Source organism: Balaenoptera borealis (assembly GCF_965194805.1).
Source record: "Balaenoptera borealis genome assembly, chromosome: 3".
NCBI lineage: Eukaryota > Metazoa > Chordata > Mammalia > Artiodactyla > Balaenopteridae > Balaenoptera > Balaenoptera borealis.
Genome location: NC_138866.1, coordinates 27617672 through 27636835, shown reverse-complemented (window position 1 = coordinate 27636835; position 19164 = coordinate 27617672). Strand labels below are relative to the sequence as shown.

The 19164-nt window shown below is 39.3% G+C and overlaps 1 protein-coding gene across 9 annotated transcripts in view; it reads right to left on the bottom strand.

Moving 5' to 3' along the window:
* Positions 1–19164, bottom strand: part of AREL1 (apoptosis resistant E3 ubiquitin protein ligase 1) — a 47502-nt gene that overhangs the window by 26720 nt on the left and 1618 nt on the right. For 7 of the 9 annotated variants that reach the window (XR_014242288.1, XM_082383880.1, XM_082383878.1 and 4 more), the window contains exon 2: positions 3318–3638. The gene's annotated coding sequence lies outside the window, so the exon portion shown is untranslated. Of the gene's footprint in view, positions 1–3317; positions 3639–3826; positions 4819–19164 lie in introns of those variants that run through there. The other 2 variants (XM_082383881.1, XM_082383879.1) reach the window with 2 other exon arrangements.

The window sequence follows — 19164 nt, the reverse complement described above, 5'->3', positions numbered from 1 at the left end:
AAGCAAAGGAGGAGACTGTCCTTCTCATCCTAAGTGATGCCTGCCAAGGTCAGAACAATTCAAACAGGGGCCAGAGTCTGAGGGGAAACTTTCACTGTTATTAGACGTATCTCTAGAATAAGACTTCAATCTTATTACTCATTTGAACCACCCACAGTACTGCCAAGGAAAAATGCAATGCACACTGACATTCCTATCTTATCACTGAGTTTTGACCTTAACATAGACTGTACATGCTCTCCAATCCACAATGCACTAAATTCATTCTTTCTTTTCAAGTCAATATATATTAAGGTTATCAATGTTATCTAAACCCAGCACCTTTTATCAGCACTAATATATAACGTAGAGACAAGACAGCTGAAAATTTCTATGCTCAGATTTGGAAGGGACCAAAACAACTTTTTTTTTCTAACCAAGTGTGCTTTTATGTCTAATTATGCTGGGAAAATTTAAGAGAAAGAGTGACCAAAAATGGCCATTAGATCCTTTGATAACAATATATCCAATGGAATCCATAGGGAGTAGGTAATTTGAGGAATGACCATGTCAAGTTTCATAGAAATCCCTATTTAGACTGGTGTCCGAAGTCCTACCAGAAAAGAAATCCACACAGGGAACATTAGCACTGTCAATACACATGAATTAAGCTGCTCTCCAAAGGGTCTATTACAGAGGACAATATACTAACTCAATATCTGAGATCACAACTAGTGAGCCTCCTTTCCCAAACAAGAATCTCATCTCCTGGGACCCTATGCTGAAAAGCTGCTATCATCTGTCAAAAAGCAACTGTCTGTGCCTTATAGGATATACTAGGTGACTTGGTGGAACCAAAACCAGCAGTTTAGTTGTCTTAAATACTCCCTCAGTTGGACATCATTCAATCTGACCCTGGACGTGAACATTTAGCCCTCAGCAAAGTCATAGCACTCAGTAGAAAATGAAGTATATGTAGGTGATGTTACAGACTTGTGGTCTTAAGTCTCTTACTCCTTAGAGGAATAGAGCAATGCTAAATTTATGGCACACATCATGAGGGCTGGGAAAATTCCTATGTACTGTCTCTGACAACCACAACAGCCTTTTCTGTGAGAGGCAGCTGACAAGCAGTAAGTCAGAGCCTGGAGACCAGTTCCAGGGCTGCAACTGTGTGACCTGTCTAAGCTTCAGAATTCTCATTGCCGTAAAAAGAGATGTAGTTTAATAATTTCTATGACACCATCTCCTTTAGTGTGATAGGACTTCAATATAGCTCTCCACGGCCATCAAGACTCTCAAGTCAAACAGTAGAGCAAAGAGAATAATATAGAGGATGAGGGCATGACTAGACTAGAGCTAGACTACCTGGGTTCAAATCTGTTCTCTACCACTCACAGGGTAATCACGGACAACTTATTTAATCTCTCTATAATCTGCCAGTTTCCCTATCCATCAAATAGGGCTAATATCTGTGTGTACCTCACTGGGGTGTTGTGAGGATGAAAAGAGTTAACACATGTAAACAGCCTAGAATGGTGCCTGGCACACAGTGAGTTCTCAGTTTTAATTATTATTATAATTATTATCAATAGTAGTAGCAGCATCACTACTCCTTTGTTTCAGAGCCAGTAAGAAACTGAGGGAACCTCTCTATTGGTCCACACTTCATTCAATGAGAAATGCATCAGAACTACAAAAGGCAAGGCTTCTCTTACCATACTTAAAATCTCTGCCTATGTGGGAGTTCTTTAAACTTTTCTAATTTTATGTCTGAAAATTTTTATAATGAAGAGTTAAAAAATTAATACTAAAATAACTCATCCAACAAATACTGAGTACCTACTTAATATGCCAGATACTGGGGGAACGGTGTGGAACAGCCATAGTCTTGGTCCTCATGGCTGATAATAATGAACTTGACCTTGTTAAGTCCTTGTCCATTTTTTCCCCCATTCGCTTGTCACTCAACCAAATCATCACCACTGATCTAGATCACCTAGACCTTTTCCAAAAGGTCAAGTCTACATTTCTACTCCAATTCCCTTTATTATTTAAAACTCAGCATACCAATTATTACTTTTTTCCAAACTCTCCTCTCTTCTCTGTGAAGCCTCCTTGTGATCAGGGAGTTAGCTCTGTCAATTCATCACTCATTGATGTGATCTTTATAAACTGTCCCACTTCTCTACAATACCTCTCAAAAAAACTCCCCAACAATACTTACCCATCTCTCAATTTTACCCATGGTCACATTCTAAACTTGCCTTCCTTCTGCATTTTCCTCCTTTCTGGATGCTGTCACAAAGCTTCCATGCCTTTGTCTTTGAGTACAGGGTTTCCTTTTAGGGTGACCCCTCAAATCACTTTTATTCCAGATTCACCTCTTCTGTAGGCATTTTCTGCCCTCTTACTGTACCTGTCATGCCCTCTCTGCCCTGTCTCTGCTCCCACCCCACCTCATAGTAGTAAACCCATAACTTACAACCCCCTTATTGAGCCACTTACCACAGGTCAAACAATGTACTAGGTGTTTTACATGTTAGCCCAAGTAATTGTCACCAATACAACTCGGTAAATAAGCATTATTATTCTTATTTTAGAGACTTGAAAATAAAAACCCTAGGCTTAGAAAAGTTGACTTGCTGAACATCTCCCAGCAGGTTAAGTGACTCTGAAGCCCAGTGTTCTTAACCTCATATAACAGTGAATCATGAAAAAGAGCGGAATCATAGGGATAGTGAAGTATTTGGGAAGAGAAAAGATTTAAGAAACCGGTAAGAGAAAGTATGAAAAGCATTACCCAATCTTACTGAGGATAAAATTAGAAAGACAAACGCTTACGGCCCCTTTTTAAATCTTTTGAAATAAAAGTAAAGCGTTACAAAGGAAACTGGAATGCAGTACCAATTATCTAATGCAGAAATATCACTTGCTTACTAAAAGATCCTGGGCAAGTTGCTTAATACTACAGAACTTTGGCTCACATTACCTACAAAAAAGGGAAAGGGGAAATGTCTCAAGGGAATGTTAGAAAGTTGATTGACATACATATTCTAAAACTCTTTGCCTTTTTTATTTTTTAGTAAAAGATTTATAATTACAATATCAAACAAATTTTAGCCCTAACATTGAAGATTGGTTGTAAAAAAGTCTATTCCCAGAAATGAAGAATTGGTTTCTTCATATTCAAATTTGCCCTGCTGGGAGCAAAGTCAATTCTAACTGCAACTGTGCACGTCAATGCTATCCCCTGCTGAGAGGGCTTAGAAACTGGTCACTGAGTCCATGTTCTACATCCCTATAATAAGTAAATCTTAACTAGTCTGTCACCTTACCTTTAAACGAGGGCCCATGTTCTGAGAACCAAGGGGAGCACACTTATTCACCAAAGCAGGTAACTTTTGGCCACTTTCACCTTGTCTTCCAACTTCCACATGAAAGAAAACAGCTGCAGGGTCAAGAGAAAGTGTCTGTCCATCAGACCTTCAGCGAGGGTGTGTCACAGAAGCAGAGGGTCAATGTTTCTGGAATGAACTGCATGAATTCCACGGTGGAGAAATATAATCCCAAAATATAACATCCCTGGACTTCTGTCTAGTGCAGGGTGCAATTGGCTGCCAAAGGGTGCATCTGTTCTGCTGTCTCGGGATCCTACGCTACAAAGAAAAAAAGAGTCAGTGGAATAGGTTTTTATCTCTCAAAGAGAACCCCCAGAAAACAACAAAGAAGAGGTATAGAATAGACAATGGAAACCCTGTGGCACTAAAAATAACCAAGGGCAGGTAATCTCTGACCAAGTTTTCCCAATTAAAAGTCCGCAAGAAAAGCCAAGTGGCGATCTCACGGGCTTAGCTGTGTCACTCCCCAGAAGGGAGCTCCAGCACTTCAGTGGATTGCAACCCTTCAGTCGATGCAGAGTAGAGCACAGATTTAGAGTGAGCCTCGTCACAACCACACACCCAGTTTCACTTTAACGGGGCTGGGAACAAGGTGAAGAGAAACGAAAGGAGAGCACAGGCGGGGCTGGGCTGCAGAGGGCCTTGTATGCCCTGATAAGGAATCAAGGTAATACTCAGCTGGAAAGGGGAAACCACCAAAGGGCTTTAAAACCCAATCAATCAGCCTATGCAGTCTGCTCCCTTTGTGCCCATGTATGCATTTCCAAGACAGGGTTAAACAATGCTGACTTTATCTTTAAAACAGTAAAATTTGCTACTGTGAGTAAGCGGAAAATTTTTGTGAACATTCAAGATAAAGTCACTGAGTAACAAAGTTCGGTAAAGTCAGTCTGTAACTCAAAGATATTCATGAACTCAGTGTAGCAGAAAGGGGATTCTGGCAAGAACAGCCGCCATAGAACACATGAGAAGAAACTACTGATCACTAAATGAAAAGAGACAGTCCCTTTCCACATGGCAGGAACTGTTCTCAGTGCTTCATATGTATTAACTCACAACCCTAAGACACAGATACAATTATCCCTATTCTACAGATGAGGAAACTGAGGCATTTTCTCAAGGTACTTTCTCAAGATTACACACAGTACATAGTAGAGTTGAGTCAAACCCAGACAACCTGGACTCAGACTCCATGCTTCTGCTGACCACTCTACTGCCTCTCTATCGTGGGAGACCAAAAAAGAAAACACAAAATGCTAACAAGACCAGAAGAACAGAATGGGTGAAAGCCACCAGATCAAACAAGCTGTCAAACTTTTACAATTAAAAATAAATAAGTATGTGTAATTATTTTAAAATATGGTGATAGACTTGCCAAGTACATCAGCCAAAACCTGGGTCAACTAGCAATCGGAACCAGTTTAAAGGAGCCACAAACAAGAGAAGAACTGCATAAACTATAAGAGATCCATTAGAATGCTATATAAGCATTAAAAAAATTACACTTTAAAGGAATATCACAGTGAATCACTCACAAATAAAATGTTAAATGAAAAAGCAAGCACAAAATTATTTACATATCATGAGTCCAATTTTTAAAATATTATTACATAAAGAAGACTAGAAGGAGCAACATAAAAATGTGCTCATCTCTAGGTGTTTTGAATTATAGACATTTTTATTTTCTACCTGTATCTTTTAGTATTTTCCAAATTCTTTTTTTTTGCTGTGCCACACGGCATATAGGATGGATCGAACCTGTGCCCCCTGCAGTGGAAGCGCAGAGTCTTAACCACTGGACCACCAGGGAAGTCCCCCAAATTCTTAATGATGCAGGAACACAGAAAAAGTTTCTAAATACTCTTTTTTTTCTCCCTAAAAAGGCAAGTTACCCTTTTTTTTTCAAATAAGCTAACAATATTTTTGTTTGTTTGTTTATTTACTTAGGCTGCGCTGGGTGTTTGTTGCTGTGCGCGGGCTTTCTCTAGTTGAGGTGAGCGGGGGCTACTCTTTGTTGTGGTGCACAGGCTTCTCATTGCGGTGGCTTCTCTTGCTGCGGAGCACAGGCCCAGGCGCGAGGGCTTCGGTAGTTGTGTCACATGGGCTCCGTAGTTGTGGCTCTCAGCTCTACAGCACAGGCTCAGTAGTTGTGGCGCACGGGCTTAGTTGCTCTGCGGCATGTGAGATCTTCCGAACCAGGGATTGAACCCGTGTCCCTGCATTGGCAGGCGGATTCTTAACCACTGCGCCACCAGGGAAGTCCTCAGAGTCCATACTTTTACAAGCTCCCCAGGTGATTCTTATGCATGTTAGAGTTCAGGAAACATGGTCTAGACTCTAGAGCAGTCAGCTGAGAAGGGACAATATTCTGCATCTCTAACAGGTTCACAGGTAATGTTGATGCTGCTGGTCTGCAGACCATGCTTTCAGGAGCAAGGGTCTATTGCAGAAGGAGTTGGCAAACTACAGCCTGCAGGCCAAATCCAGACAGCTACCGGTTTTTGTTTAAAAAAAAAGTTTTTTAAAAGAAGAATAAACACAGCCAAGTTTGTTCGTTTACATTTTGTCTTTGACTGCCTTTGAACTACAACACAGAGTTGAGTAGTTGCAGCAGAGATGTATGGCCTACAAAGCTTTCCTATCTGACCATCTACAAAAAAAAGTTTACCAATCTCTGGTATAGATGACTTAGTCTTAAAGGTACATAAATGTGTTGTATAAATGAACTCATTTTTATATATCAAAAAAGCATAAAGATCACTTTTTTCTAGTTCTACTACCCCTTCTTAGGAAAAGGGCTATAAAACTGGCAACATTATGCAAATGTTTCTCCTGGCTAATTTCAACCGTTATTTAAAAGTTTTATGCCTTCCATACCCCAAATAGGAATTTTATACAATCATTTCCCAAAGTACGCGTTTCATACAATCATGCTTGGATTTCGTCAAGGCGATAGTACCTCAGGGACCAAATACTGTATCTGGGTTTCTAAAGTTACTACAATACATACTGAGTCTCTACTTTTACAGTGCTATTCTAAAAAGCTGGGACCTACTGTATAGCACAGGGAACTCTACTCAGTACTCTGTAATGACCTATATGGGAAAAGAATCTAAAAAAGAGTGGATATATGTATATGTATAACTGATTCACTTTGCTGTACAGTAGAAACCAACACAACATTGTAAATCAACTATACTCCAATAAAAAATTAATTAAAAAAAGAAAACTATGTGAAAGTCCACTTCAGAATTCTAGTGCATAAAGAGATAGCGGCAGCACATAGGAGTTCCAAATATCAACCACTGAGTCCCACAAAACAAGACAGGACAAAAGAAAGACGTTTCCTTTGTTAAGATGTAGTCTCCAGCATTCTCTACACAGAGAAGCACCAGCCTCAAGTCCACGAAAGTCAAACTAAAAAAACCAAATCATTCAATTAGCAAAAGGCCCACAAGTTAGAGTGGTCCAACTAAGGAGGTTCCAAGAAACAAAGTGTACCAACAGACACTTTAGATTATTAGTTTATATTTTCCTTTGCTTAATTTCACCCTTGGTTTACTCTCCCCACCCCAAAATCCCACCATAAAAGATTGCCTTCCCCCATCAAGTTTATACTCTTGAGATACTTATACAGTTGTGTATTCCTGCTACCTTGGTTCAGCCAAGTTATGCAATTTTCATTTCTATCCGTTCCTCATCCATCAGCCCCTCCAGTCTCTTAATCATTCCTGTGGGTCTTCTGTGAACTCTCTCCAGCTGGTCGCCAGCGATCTGGTAATGAGGTGCCTCCAACTGACTGCAGCCTTCCAGGAACAGCCTCGTTAGTCAGAACAAGATGAGCTCACCCTCCTCGGTTCCGTGACATAATACTCCTGACTAGACTATCCCCCAAAACAGAAAGCTAGAATGCTGCTGTATTAGACTATAACCCCATTCCATGCTCCCCAGATGTGGGCATTGGGGCATGCCAGAATGTGCTAGAAGACAGAGGATAAATGGACACATTCCCACTGCGTCTAGTTATTAGAGGATGAGGTGGTGGGGAGAAAAAATATTTTCATGGTAAAACAAACTCATAGATAATAACATAGAATGCAAAATATGCAAAAATTTCTAAAGATAAAACATGGGTATGTTCAAAACGTTCATATATATTTTGTAGTTGAGGCAGAAAGGCTCCTTGGGGCTCTGTTCCCAGCCCCCAAAGGGTTACATGCCTCCTATCCTCTACCATTAGAGGTACCTGAGCCGAAAATTTGGAAAAGCACTGCAACTGCTGATATACTACACCGTTACCACTCATTTCATATACTCACATTTTTTTTTTCTGCTATGTTCCTCCATCTCTAGATATCTGTATTTTCTCTTAGCTTAAAATTATTTGCTAAAACTTTGTGTTTTAGCAAATTCACTATAATTCACCACCAACATCTTTAGGTTCTTCTGTATCATTCATTCTTCATTCATTTCATATTTGTTGAGCATCTGTGGCATTCCAGACTGTGTGCTAAAAGCTAAGGTCACAAGAATAAATAAGACGGGGTCTTTTCTTAACCTCCACGAACCCTGTCCAATGTGGGAGCTGGACAATACAACGTAGCAAGTACCACAAAAGAGGAAAAAACAATATGTGGAGGGCAAAGGAAGGAGAGACGTAACTTTGCCTGAGTGGGGAAGTCCACAGGAGTGGCAAAGGGGCTATTACTTAAGAATGAGTAAGCATGGCAGAAAGAAAAAAAAAAAGTACTGCTATCCTAGGTAGAAGCAGCAGCATAAGAAAAGTACTGAGTCGAGAGAGAGTGATAAAAAGTTAAGCATTACAAAAGCAAAGTGTTTAGAAAACCACCTGGGCCAAACCAGGGTGACTGATTCTAAGTACAGTACAGTGCAGTGGTCAAGAGCATGAATCTCACAACTAAGCAATCCTGGACAAGCTACTTAGCTTATCTTCAGTTGCCTCAGATACAAAATGGAGATGCACTGAGAAAAGGAATTCAGCTGCGCTTGGGGAGCAAGACTTGGAATATAAGGGAAGGGAGGACGAGCTGAGACTGGCAACTAGACCCAGGTGACTTGGGACCACACGAGAGCCCTGGGGGATACGCCTTTATGTGCAAACCAAGCTGTGGGGTTGCCAGGTTATGATGGCAGTTTGTGCCCAAGCAGCCCAACCCAAATAAATGAGGAAGATGGCACAGAGTGTACCTCAGGGAACTTGGTTCAGCCAAGTTATACAGTTTTCATTTATATTCGTTCCTCATCAGGAAAGATGAGAGATCCAGAGAAATCTCTTTTGGAAACAACCACAGCAACAATCCAAAATACTAAGTTTTCTGGATTTCTTTTTCAAGTATAATGATAAAGACAAGAATCCACCTGCACTGAGAACTTACTATATGCCAGCACTGTTTGAAGCGTTTCATATATTATCTCATTTAACTCTCACAGCAACCATATAAGGTAACCATATTATTATGCGTATTTTAGAGATGAGGAAACAGAGGTACAGAGCGCTAAAATAACTTGTCTGTAGTCACTAAGCTGACAACTGACGGAACCAGGCAGTGTGATTCCAGAGCCTACCCTCTTACCCAGGAATACTGATGCATCAGGAAGAACCTCCAAAAAGGGGGGGGGGGGAGACATTCCTGGGATAAGAAGAATGAGAGCTCAGAAATAATTTAATTTGGAATTTTAAAGGAATATGACTTCATTTTATTAGACTCTAAGCAACAACGACAACAAAACCACAAGAGATGTTTTTTAACTAAGGGAGTAAGAGGATCACACATTTAAAAAGAAGTAACTCTGGGGGCAATTTGAAAGAGACTCTGAAGAGAAAGACAGATCAATGGCTGAGAGACAAGAGGATACTGGCCCAAGGGAGCTACTAGGCACTGGCTGTGATGTAGAGAGGGAGAGACTAGCATATGCTTTATTTCTGTTAGAAGCAACAGATCAGTGATCTGCGAGGCTGAAAAGATCAAGGAGAGCAAGAAGCCAAGGACAAATCAGGATTTTCTATGCTTGGGAGCCTGGATGAATAATGGTAGAGAATTAAGGAGGCAGAACAAATATGTAAGGAAAGTAATGAGTGCAAAACTGAACATGTTAAGTTTAAAGTGTCTATAGGATATCCAGGTGAGTATATCCACAAGACGAGTGGAAATCAGCATCTGAAGCTATAGATACCAGGATCCTGACGGCAGTTAAAAGACATGGGGAATGGGAAAAGACTGCCAGAAAAAGCAGGCAGACCAAGAAAAAGACTAATCATAGAACCCTGAGGGGATCAACTTTAAATATATCCTGCCCTTGCCCCCAAAAAAGAGCTAGCAAATCAAAATGAGAAGAAACTCAGAGGAGAAAAATTGTATTGGGTTGTCCAAAAGGTTCATTTGGTTTTAAGATGGCTCTAGTAGCACTTAGCTGTCTTTAACTTCATTCGAAACAATTGTTAGATTGTATGTGACAGCTGTCATATCAGTGTGCGTTTAAAAAAAGACTTATCAAAATTGGTGAATTTTTGTGTAGCAACATTTTCGGCATATTATGCTTTATTATTTCAAGAAAGATAAAAATGCAACTGAAACGCACAAAAAGATTTGTGCAGTGTATGGAGAAAGTGCTGTGACTAATCAAATGTGTCAAAAGTAGTTTGCAAAGTTTCGTGCTGGAGATTTATTGCTGGACAATGCTCCACGGTCGGGTAGACCAATTGAAGTTGATAGCGATCAAATTGAAACAATAATTGAGAACAATCATCGTTATATCATGCGGGAGATAACCGACATACTCAAAATATCCAAATCAAGAAGTGAAAATCATTTGCACCAGTTTGGTTATGTGAATCACTTTGATGTTTGGGTTCCACATAAGTTAAGAGAAAAAAAGCTTCTTGATCTTATTTCTGCATGCAATTCTCTACTGAAACGTAATGAAAACGTTCCGTTTTTAAAACGAATTGTGATAGGCGATGAAAAGTGGATACTGTACAACAAAGTGGAATGGAAGAGATCGTGGGCAAGTGAAATGAACCACCACCAACCACACCAAAGGCCAGTTCATCCAAAGAAGGTGATGTTGTGTACATGGTGGGACTAGAAGGGAGTCCTCTATTATAAGCTCCTTCCGGAAAACCAAATGATTAATTCCAACAAGTACTGCTCCCAACTAGACCAACTGAAAGTAGCACTCGACGAAAAGCATACAGAATTAGTCAACAGAAAATGCATAATCTTCCATCAGGATAACGCAAGACTGCATGTCTCTTTGATGACCAGGCAAAAGCTGTTAGAGCTTGGCTGGGAAGTTCTGATTCATCCGCTGTATTCACCAGACATTGCACCTTCAGATTTCCATTTATTTCGGTCTTAACAAAATTCTCTTAATGGAAAAAATTTCAATTCCCTGAAAGACTGTAAAAGGCACCTGGAACAGTTCTTTGCTCAAAAAAGATAAAAAGTTTTGGGAAGATGGAATTATGAAGTGGCCTGAAAAATGGCAGAAGGTAGTGGAAGAAAAGGGTGAAAATGTTGTTCAATAAAGTTCGTGGTGAAAATGAAAACTGTGCCTTTTATTTTTACTTAAAAACCCGAAGGTACTTTTTTGCCCACCCAATAAAAGTAATTTATTGGAGGCAAAAGGAAGTGACTATTTCTAGAAATTGATGGTCAACTGTATTAGACCGAGTAAAGATTTAGGCCAGAGGGGGAATTCAAAATCAGCCCTCAAGTTTTTTTTCCTTAGTTATTTAGAACTCTCATTCTCTGATCTAGCAACTTCTTCAAATAAAATTTGTATTTTATTTCCATCTATTTTCATTAATAATATTAACCTAAACTTGACCCAACACTGGTAACTAGTAAGCTCTTTGCAACTCAGTTCAGTGATATTATTATTTCAAAATTATTTTAATGCCTAGAACAAATTCAGATCCAAACTAATTTAAATCCATTCTCTAATCCTATATAAATCACTGGTTAAAAAAAAAAATCTCTTGTCAAATCTCTTTTCAAAATCAGTTTCACTGAAGTATAATTTATATCTAGTAAGTCACCAATTTAGAGCATACAATTAAGAGTTTTGACAACTGTATAAGGTTATGATATAAAGTACAATCATGATACAGAACATTTCATCATCCCCAAAAGTTCCCTCATGATCCTTTGCAGTCAGCCCCCTCCTCCACCCCCACTGATGTACCTTCTTTTGCTATAATTTTGCCTTTTACAGAATGCCACAGAAATGACATCACATAGAAAATGTAGTCTTTTGTGTGTGACACAACACTTTTGAGCTCCATACATGCCATTACTTGTATCAGTTGTTCATTCCCCTTTACTGCTGCCAGTAGTCATCCATTATGTGGACGTACAACAATTTGTTTATCCACTCACCAGTACAGGACATTCTATCCAGGCTGGGGCTATTATGGGTACACATTCAAGTACAAGTGTAATGTGGACACACGTTTTCATTTCTCTTGGGTAAGCAGCTAAGAGTGGGATTGCTAGGTCACGTGGTTAGTATATATTTAATCTACACGAAACTGCCAAACTGTTTTCCAAAGTGGCTGTACCACCTTGCACTTCCACCAGCAATGTATGAGAGGTCCAGTTACTATACACACTTATGCTTGGTATTATCAATCTTTTAAATTTTACCCATTCTAATAGGTGTGAAGTGGTATCTCACTGTGCTTTTAATTTCCCTGAGGACTAACAATATTGAATATCTTTTCATGGGCCTGTTGGCTATTTATAAAGCTTCTTTGGTATCCAAATCTTCTGCCATTTTAAAAAACTGAGCTGTCTTCTTACTACTGAGTTGTAAGAGTTCTTTATAAATTCTGAATACAAGTCCTTTATTAGCTATACATTCGGCAAATATTTTCTGTGGCTTGCTTTTTCATTTTCTTAACAGTGTTGTTTAAAGAGTAAAAGTTTCTAATTTTCCTAACTTGATGAAATCCAACTTATTAACCTTTTTCTTCCTTTTATAGTTTGTGCTTTTTCATGTCTTATTTCTTTAAAAAATTCTTTGCTTAACTCAACGTCACAAAGATTTTCTTCTATAAGTTTTACCTAAAAGTTTTGCATAAGAAAATCTCTTGCCAAAGTTTTCTTAAAATTTTTATTTATTTATTTATTTGTTTGTTTGTTTGTTTATTTATGGCTGCGTTGGGTCTTCGTTGCTGCACTCGGGCTTTCTCTAGCTGGGGCAAGCAGGGGCTACTCTTTGTTGCGGAGCACGGGCTCTAGGCGTGCGGGCTTCGGTAGTTGCAGCACACGGGCTCCAGAGCGCAGGCTCAGTAGTTGTGGAGCACGGGCTTAGCTGCTCCGCGACATGTGGGATCTTCCCGGACCAGGGCTCGAGTCCATGTCCCTGGATTGGCAGGTGGATTCTTAACCACTGTGCCACCAGGGAAATCCACTGTCAAAGTTTTAAACAAGATTTTTAAAGAAACATCTGCATTCCATTTATCTCATAATTAGTCACACAGTTTTATTATCCCTTTGTTTCTTTCAAAATCAACTTCCCACATTAACAACCACTATTTAAGTTATAGTCTATTTCAGAATTGGAAAGATTTTAATCTTTTAACAGATGTTCCACTTCTTCAATCTAATAAACGGCATTTCTAAATGTAGGCAAGATCTTAGTCCCTCAGTTCTCCTCAAATGACATAAAATTTCTGGATCCCTGATGCTTGTTTTTAAAAGTAATTCTACATTTCTTAATTCAACTTGGATTCCATTACATCAGTCTCTTTAAAATAATCCAGAGTTCTTCAGACTCAAAATTAAATGAATAGTATATCTAAAACTATTCTATGCCCCCTGGAATACAGAATAGTTCAAAGAAAGTAGGAGAAAGGTATATAAAGCTAATGTTAGTAAAACAGGGAGAAATGAAACAAGAAATTATCATTGCTCATTTTGTAATTTCATGGGATGTCTGGAGAAAAACAAAATAGAAGACTGGCTCATCTATGCCCCTGTCACAGTCTTTACTCTAAATCAAGAAAACAGCAGCTTTAATTTACAACTCCTTCCTACCCTGATGTTTTTTCTATTTACCAAACTGACTCTACTGTGCCCGATCCACAGATTTAGAACAGGCCCCTGTGTTCCCATACCATGGCAGCTTTTATGCTTAGGTGACCCTGGGCCACTGAATCTTGGCTGTAACAGGAAAAATTTTAAACTAATTCTCTGAATCTGACAAGCCGTCTCCCTCAATAAGTCTAGGAAGTTTTTATATCATTAACTGTGCATGAAGTGGCAGGCAAAGAGCCAGATCTACAGCCCAGTGTGGTGAAACTGGAATTGTCACACATATACTCAAAAGCTAACACAATTTCTAACTCTACTACCATCTATTACTTTCAGTTCTACTCTTATTTTTTAAGGAAAATAAATTACTTATATAATCAGAAGAAAGAGGAACCTTAAATGAATACTTTATAGTTCTTTGTTTAAGATTCTGGGAAGAAAAACTCAACTAGCCACAGAAATGGCAACTTAAGATGGCTCAATTTGAAGGAGAAACTCAACACTTATGGTATTCAAAACAAAACCTCTGTTGACCTAATAATCAATGTTACCAAACAAGTGTTTATTAATTTCTTCAAATGTGTATTAAGAACCTATTATGTGGGGCTTCCCTGGTGGCACAGTGGTTAAGAATCCCCCTGCCAATGCAGGGGATATGGGTCCGAGCCCTGGTGTGGGAAGATCCCACATGCCACGGAGCAACTATGCCCGTGCACTACAACTACTGACTGAGCCTGCACTCTAGAGCCCATGAGCCACAACCACTGAAGCCCATGCGCCTAGAGCCCGTGCTCTGCAACAAGAGAAGCCGCAGCAATGAGAAGCCCACGCACTGCAACGAAGAGTAGCCCCCGCTCACCGCAACTAGAGAAAGCCTGCACACAGCAACGAAGACCCAACACAGCCAAAAATAAACAAATAATAATAAAAAAAAAGAACCCATTACATGCCAAGCAATATGTTGGATGCTTAGGATTCCAAAATAAGATAGTCCCTGACCCCTTAGAAACAAACTAGTAAAGAAGACAGACAAGTAAATAATTGGTGATAGTTCCATATAGTAAAATCTATGAGGTGAACACACAGTGTTAGTGGAGGCTGGGAAGGGACCCTCAATCAGGAACAGCTCTTAAGCTTCTCAGGAAACTTCACACCACCCTCCTGGGAGCAAAGCCAACTCTCCCACTGAGTTGACAGTGCTCTGGGAATCAAAGGCTACAAAACACTACCTATGTGGTATTGTTTATTCTCATGGTCAGTGACTTTCTGTCCTCAGCACTGGTCAGAGGGGATTATTGGACCATGTACATGGCACAGAAAAAGCTCACTGGAAACCCTAATTTATCAAAATTACACGTGATCTAAATGCAGTGTGGTATCCTGGAACAGAAAAAGGATATTAGTGGAAAACTTTATGAAATCTAAATAAAGTCTGTAGTCCAATGTCATACCAATGTTAATTTCTTAGATGTGACAAAATGTACCACGATTATGTAAGACGTTAACATTAGGGAGAGATCTGAGTGAAAGGTATACAGAAACTTGCTGTACTATTTTGCATCTTTTTCTATGAACTTAAAATTATTCCAACATAAAATCTGGTTTTTAAAAAAAAGTACATATGGTTCCCCACTTTACATTCTCACTCCCCCTTAGGATTCTGATCATGCCTCCCAAGTCACTGCCCCAGTTTAGGTAATGCTTGGTTAAAACGTTTTTTCAAAATCTTTTTGTTTCTTTTCTACGGATATAAACCATTTATGCAGCCCAGCTGGGTTTCCTTCTTCACCAAGATATGAAAAACTAGATCACACTTGGGAGGTTTTAACTGTTTTCCTAACAGTTTCACTACATACACCAAGGGGTATCCTTGGAGTTAAACTTCCCTAAGTGGACAAGACAGGGGTTTAAAATAACCTGGGCTGGATCTCTGGATAAAAACAAGGGGACACAACAGAAAATGTATTTTGTATATTCTTAGATTATCTTTACCTGATCTCTGATCAAAAAGAATAATGAATAGAAAATACAATGAAAGCATAGGAAGGACTTTTCCAGAAGCCTACAGCAAACTTAATCTCTCACACGTCATTGACCAAGATTGAATTACATTTTCTTTCCTAAATTAGAGACTGGTAAAGACGGATGGAATTATTCTTAGCCAACCAGCCCCATCCTTTGGCGTGAAGATGTGGTTGGCTTTCCCTGAAGCACGTGGCTGCAAGGGAGGAAAGTGAATACATGGAAAAAAATCTGTTAGGAGGAAGGAGGAAATGGATGCCAGGGGTAGGGAGGTGGGGAGATCAACCAAAAGAATCCTCTGCACTTGTATATCCACAGTATGCTAGCATTTAAGGAACTTTAAAATGTAAAAGCAACTTTTACTATGTAATTACTTTTACTAGCACTTGTGTTTTCTCTTGCTTTGTCAAAGTTCTTGGGGTGGACATGGGAGCTTATACAAGCACCAAAAAAAGACAGAGAATTAAGTATGGCTAGTAGGTTTCTATGAGTAGTGGGCTTAGTGTCTGTTGGGTGGGTTATGTGGGGTACCAAATTCATGTTCCTTGTATCGTTCTAGTGGAATCAGATGGCCTTGCAGACATACAGAAGCATAAAGACAGGTCATCTACTTAAACCAATCCCAATTTTTCAAAACAGAAATGTAATTTAAATGCTTTTTAAAGTGTTTTATTTCACTTTGTCTTTAAGGCTAGTCCAAAAGGAACTAGCATTAGTTAAAGGATAAAAATAGATGGATATGCCTTGGGAAGAGAAAGTAGAAACTACACAGGGATATTGTATAAGATCTTAGAGTACCTAAGCAGGAAGGGATCTCAAAATCATTAGTAAACCATTCAATCTTTTAATAAAATTTATTGTGGGACTTCCCTGGTGGTCTAGTGGCTAAGACTCCATGCTCCCAATGTGGGGACCCGGGTTAGATCCCTGGTCAGGGAACTAGATCCCACAACTAGTGGGAACCAGATGCCGCAACTGAGTTTGCAGCAATCAAAAGATCCCGTGTGCCGCAACTAAAGACCCAGCACAGCCAAATAAATAAGTAAACAAACAGACAAATAAATAATTTTTTAAAATTTATTGTTAGTATTTTAAAAAATACAATGAACAGGACTTCCTTGGTGGCACAGTGGTTAAGAATCCGCCTGCCAATGCAGAGGACACAGGTTCAAGCCCTGGTGCGGGAAGATCCCACATGCCACGGAGCAACTAAGCCCATGTGCCACAACTACTGAGCCTGTGCTTTAGAGCCTGTGAGCCACAACTACTGAGTCCACGTGCCACAACTACTGAAGCCCGCGTGCCTAGAGCCCATGCTTCGCAACAAGAGAAGCCACCGCAATGAGAAGCCCGTGCACCGCAACGAAGAGCAGCCCCCACTCACGGCAACTAGAGAAAGTCCACGCGCAGCAACGAAGACCCAACGCAGCCAAAAATAAAGTAATTAATTAATTAATTTTAAAAAATACAATGAACAGATGTTGATAATTAGCATCTCAACACCAACAGGCAAACTGCACTGAAATGAATGCTTCAGCTAAAAGCTCTGAAAAACATGATACCAATTCCTCAACTATTCAAGGTAACAAAAATTCATATTAAAATCATATGGTACTGTTTCCAATTCAGGCTAAATGACAAGACATATAGCTACCATAACTGTTTGGTTTCTAATATCTAAACGATACTCACCTCTTTCTATTAAACCACAATTTGTAGTACAGGCTTCAAGAGTCCCTTCAGGAAAATGGCATGGTGACATAACACCATATCAATTCTCAGGCATGCTCACACATACCCACACACTGCAATAAGGTTAAACAACCTCAAAACTTTGGAAACTACTATACAAAAGAATATTAGTGAAGGCTAAACATTCATAAACCCTTCAAAAAGCAAAGAAACCAAAGAAAGATAACTAAAATGTACACCTAAGCTATTTAATGACTAAAGTCATTTAAAAGGTAAATTGATTTACTAGAATCCATTAAGGTCATAAAATTTGATCTGTTATATGGTATGTTACACTGTTAAATAAATATTACACAACACTACTCTGCCCTGAACCACTACCAGAAAGATGAACAAGTAGAATAATTCTTCTAAAATATTTCAATTTGCATACCTGTTCAACCACCTACCATAATTTATCTGTTCACAAGTCTTTCTCCAATACAGGCCTGAACTTTTTAAGAGTAACCAGCACATTACCTGTAGCAGAATGGGCCCCCAATAAATGCCTTCTGAATGAATGAACATGCAGCGGTAATGTACTTCTGAGGTATCCTTACGAACCAATTCAATATCGATACCTTAGGAGTAGGGAATGCTGTACACATATCATGCTACCATATTTAGAGGCAGTCAAGCTAACTGAAAAATAACTAACAGCAACTAACATTTGCTGGGAGAAAAACTCGTATCACATGAGACATAAAAATAAGTGTAAAAACTGTAACTTGAAAAGGAAGAAAATATCTGTGAATTTATTTTTCTCTTAATGGCCACAAAAGTGAATCTACCTCTAACTTTCTAACACTGAAATACAAGATGTTGGAATCTTTCATCATCCAAAATTTTATATAGAAATTTGTTAACAACTTAACATTAGTAAGTTAGACCAATTAGTGAATGGAATGAAGTCCAAGCCCAATTATGTGTTCAAACTGTGGGTCGACTGCCTTGAACAATTCTTTCTCTTCAAGACTGCAGAAAAGTACAAAACAACCTCTTGACTACTGAGAAGGACTAAAATTATTTCTTTTTCTCACAAGTATGTAATCAAAAGCAGTTACTTTCTGCTCCCACCCAACACAAAGCAACACCATCTCCCTCTCCCATCACCATCAAAATATGCTATAGAATATCTGAGTACTTTAACCTTAGACCATAAGAATCTCAGATTGCAACAAAATTACAATGCAACAAAACATTTTTCTAAGTATGGTCTCATCCCCCATGGTGTTCCTACACTAATTTAGCTCCCTATCAAGTTTTAACAATCAAGGAAATCAGAAAAGTCTCAGAATAGATATTACAAACTGCTTGTTTTTTTTTTTAAATGTATTATTGTTCGTGAATTCCAAAATTCAGGGTACACATTACCAAGAGAGTGTTTTTCTGTCAATGCCTGAATTTAAATGCAAATGACTATTTAATTATATGCAATTTTCCCTCTGAACCTATATATAACACTAATCAGTCTCCAAATGTTCAAAATAAACACACCAATCATGTTTACTTAAGAAGCTTATTGGGCTTCCTTGGTGGCGCAGTGGTTAAGAATCCGCCTGCCAATGCAGGGGACACGGGTTCAAGCCCTGGTCCGGGAAGATCCTACATGCCGCGGAGCAACGAAGCCCGTGCGCCACAACTACTGAGCCTGAGCTCTAGAGCCCGCGAGCCACAACTACTGAGCCCACGTGCCACAACTACTGAAGCCCGTGCACCTAGAGTCCATGTTCCGCAACAAGAGAAGCCACCGCAATGAGATCCCCGCTCACCGCAAAGGAGAGTAGCCCCCACTCGTCGCAACTAGAGAAAGCCCGCGCCCAGCAACGAAGACCCAACACAGCCAAAAATAAATAAATAAAATAAATAAACTAAAAAAAAAAAAAAGAAGCTTATTGCCTAATCACCAAGAGGTTCTAATGCGTCGAAAAAGTGGTGGCTATCATATCACCATGACAGCTTGGCAGAAA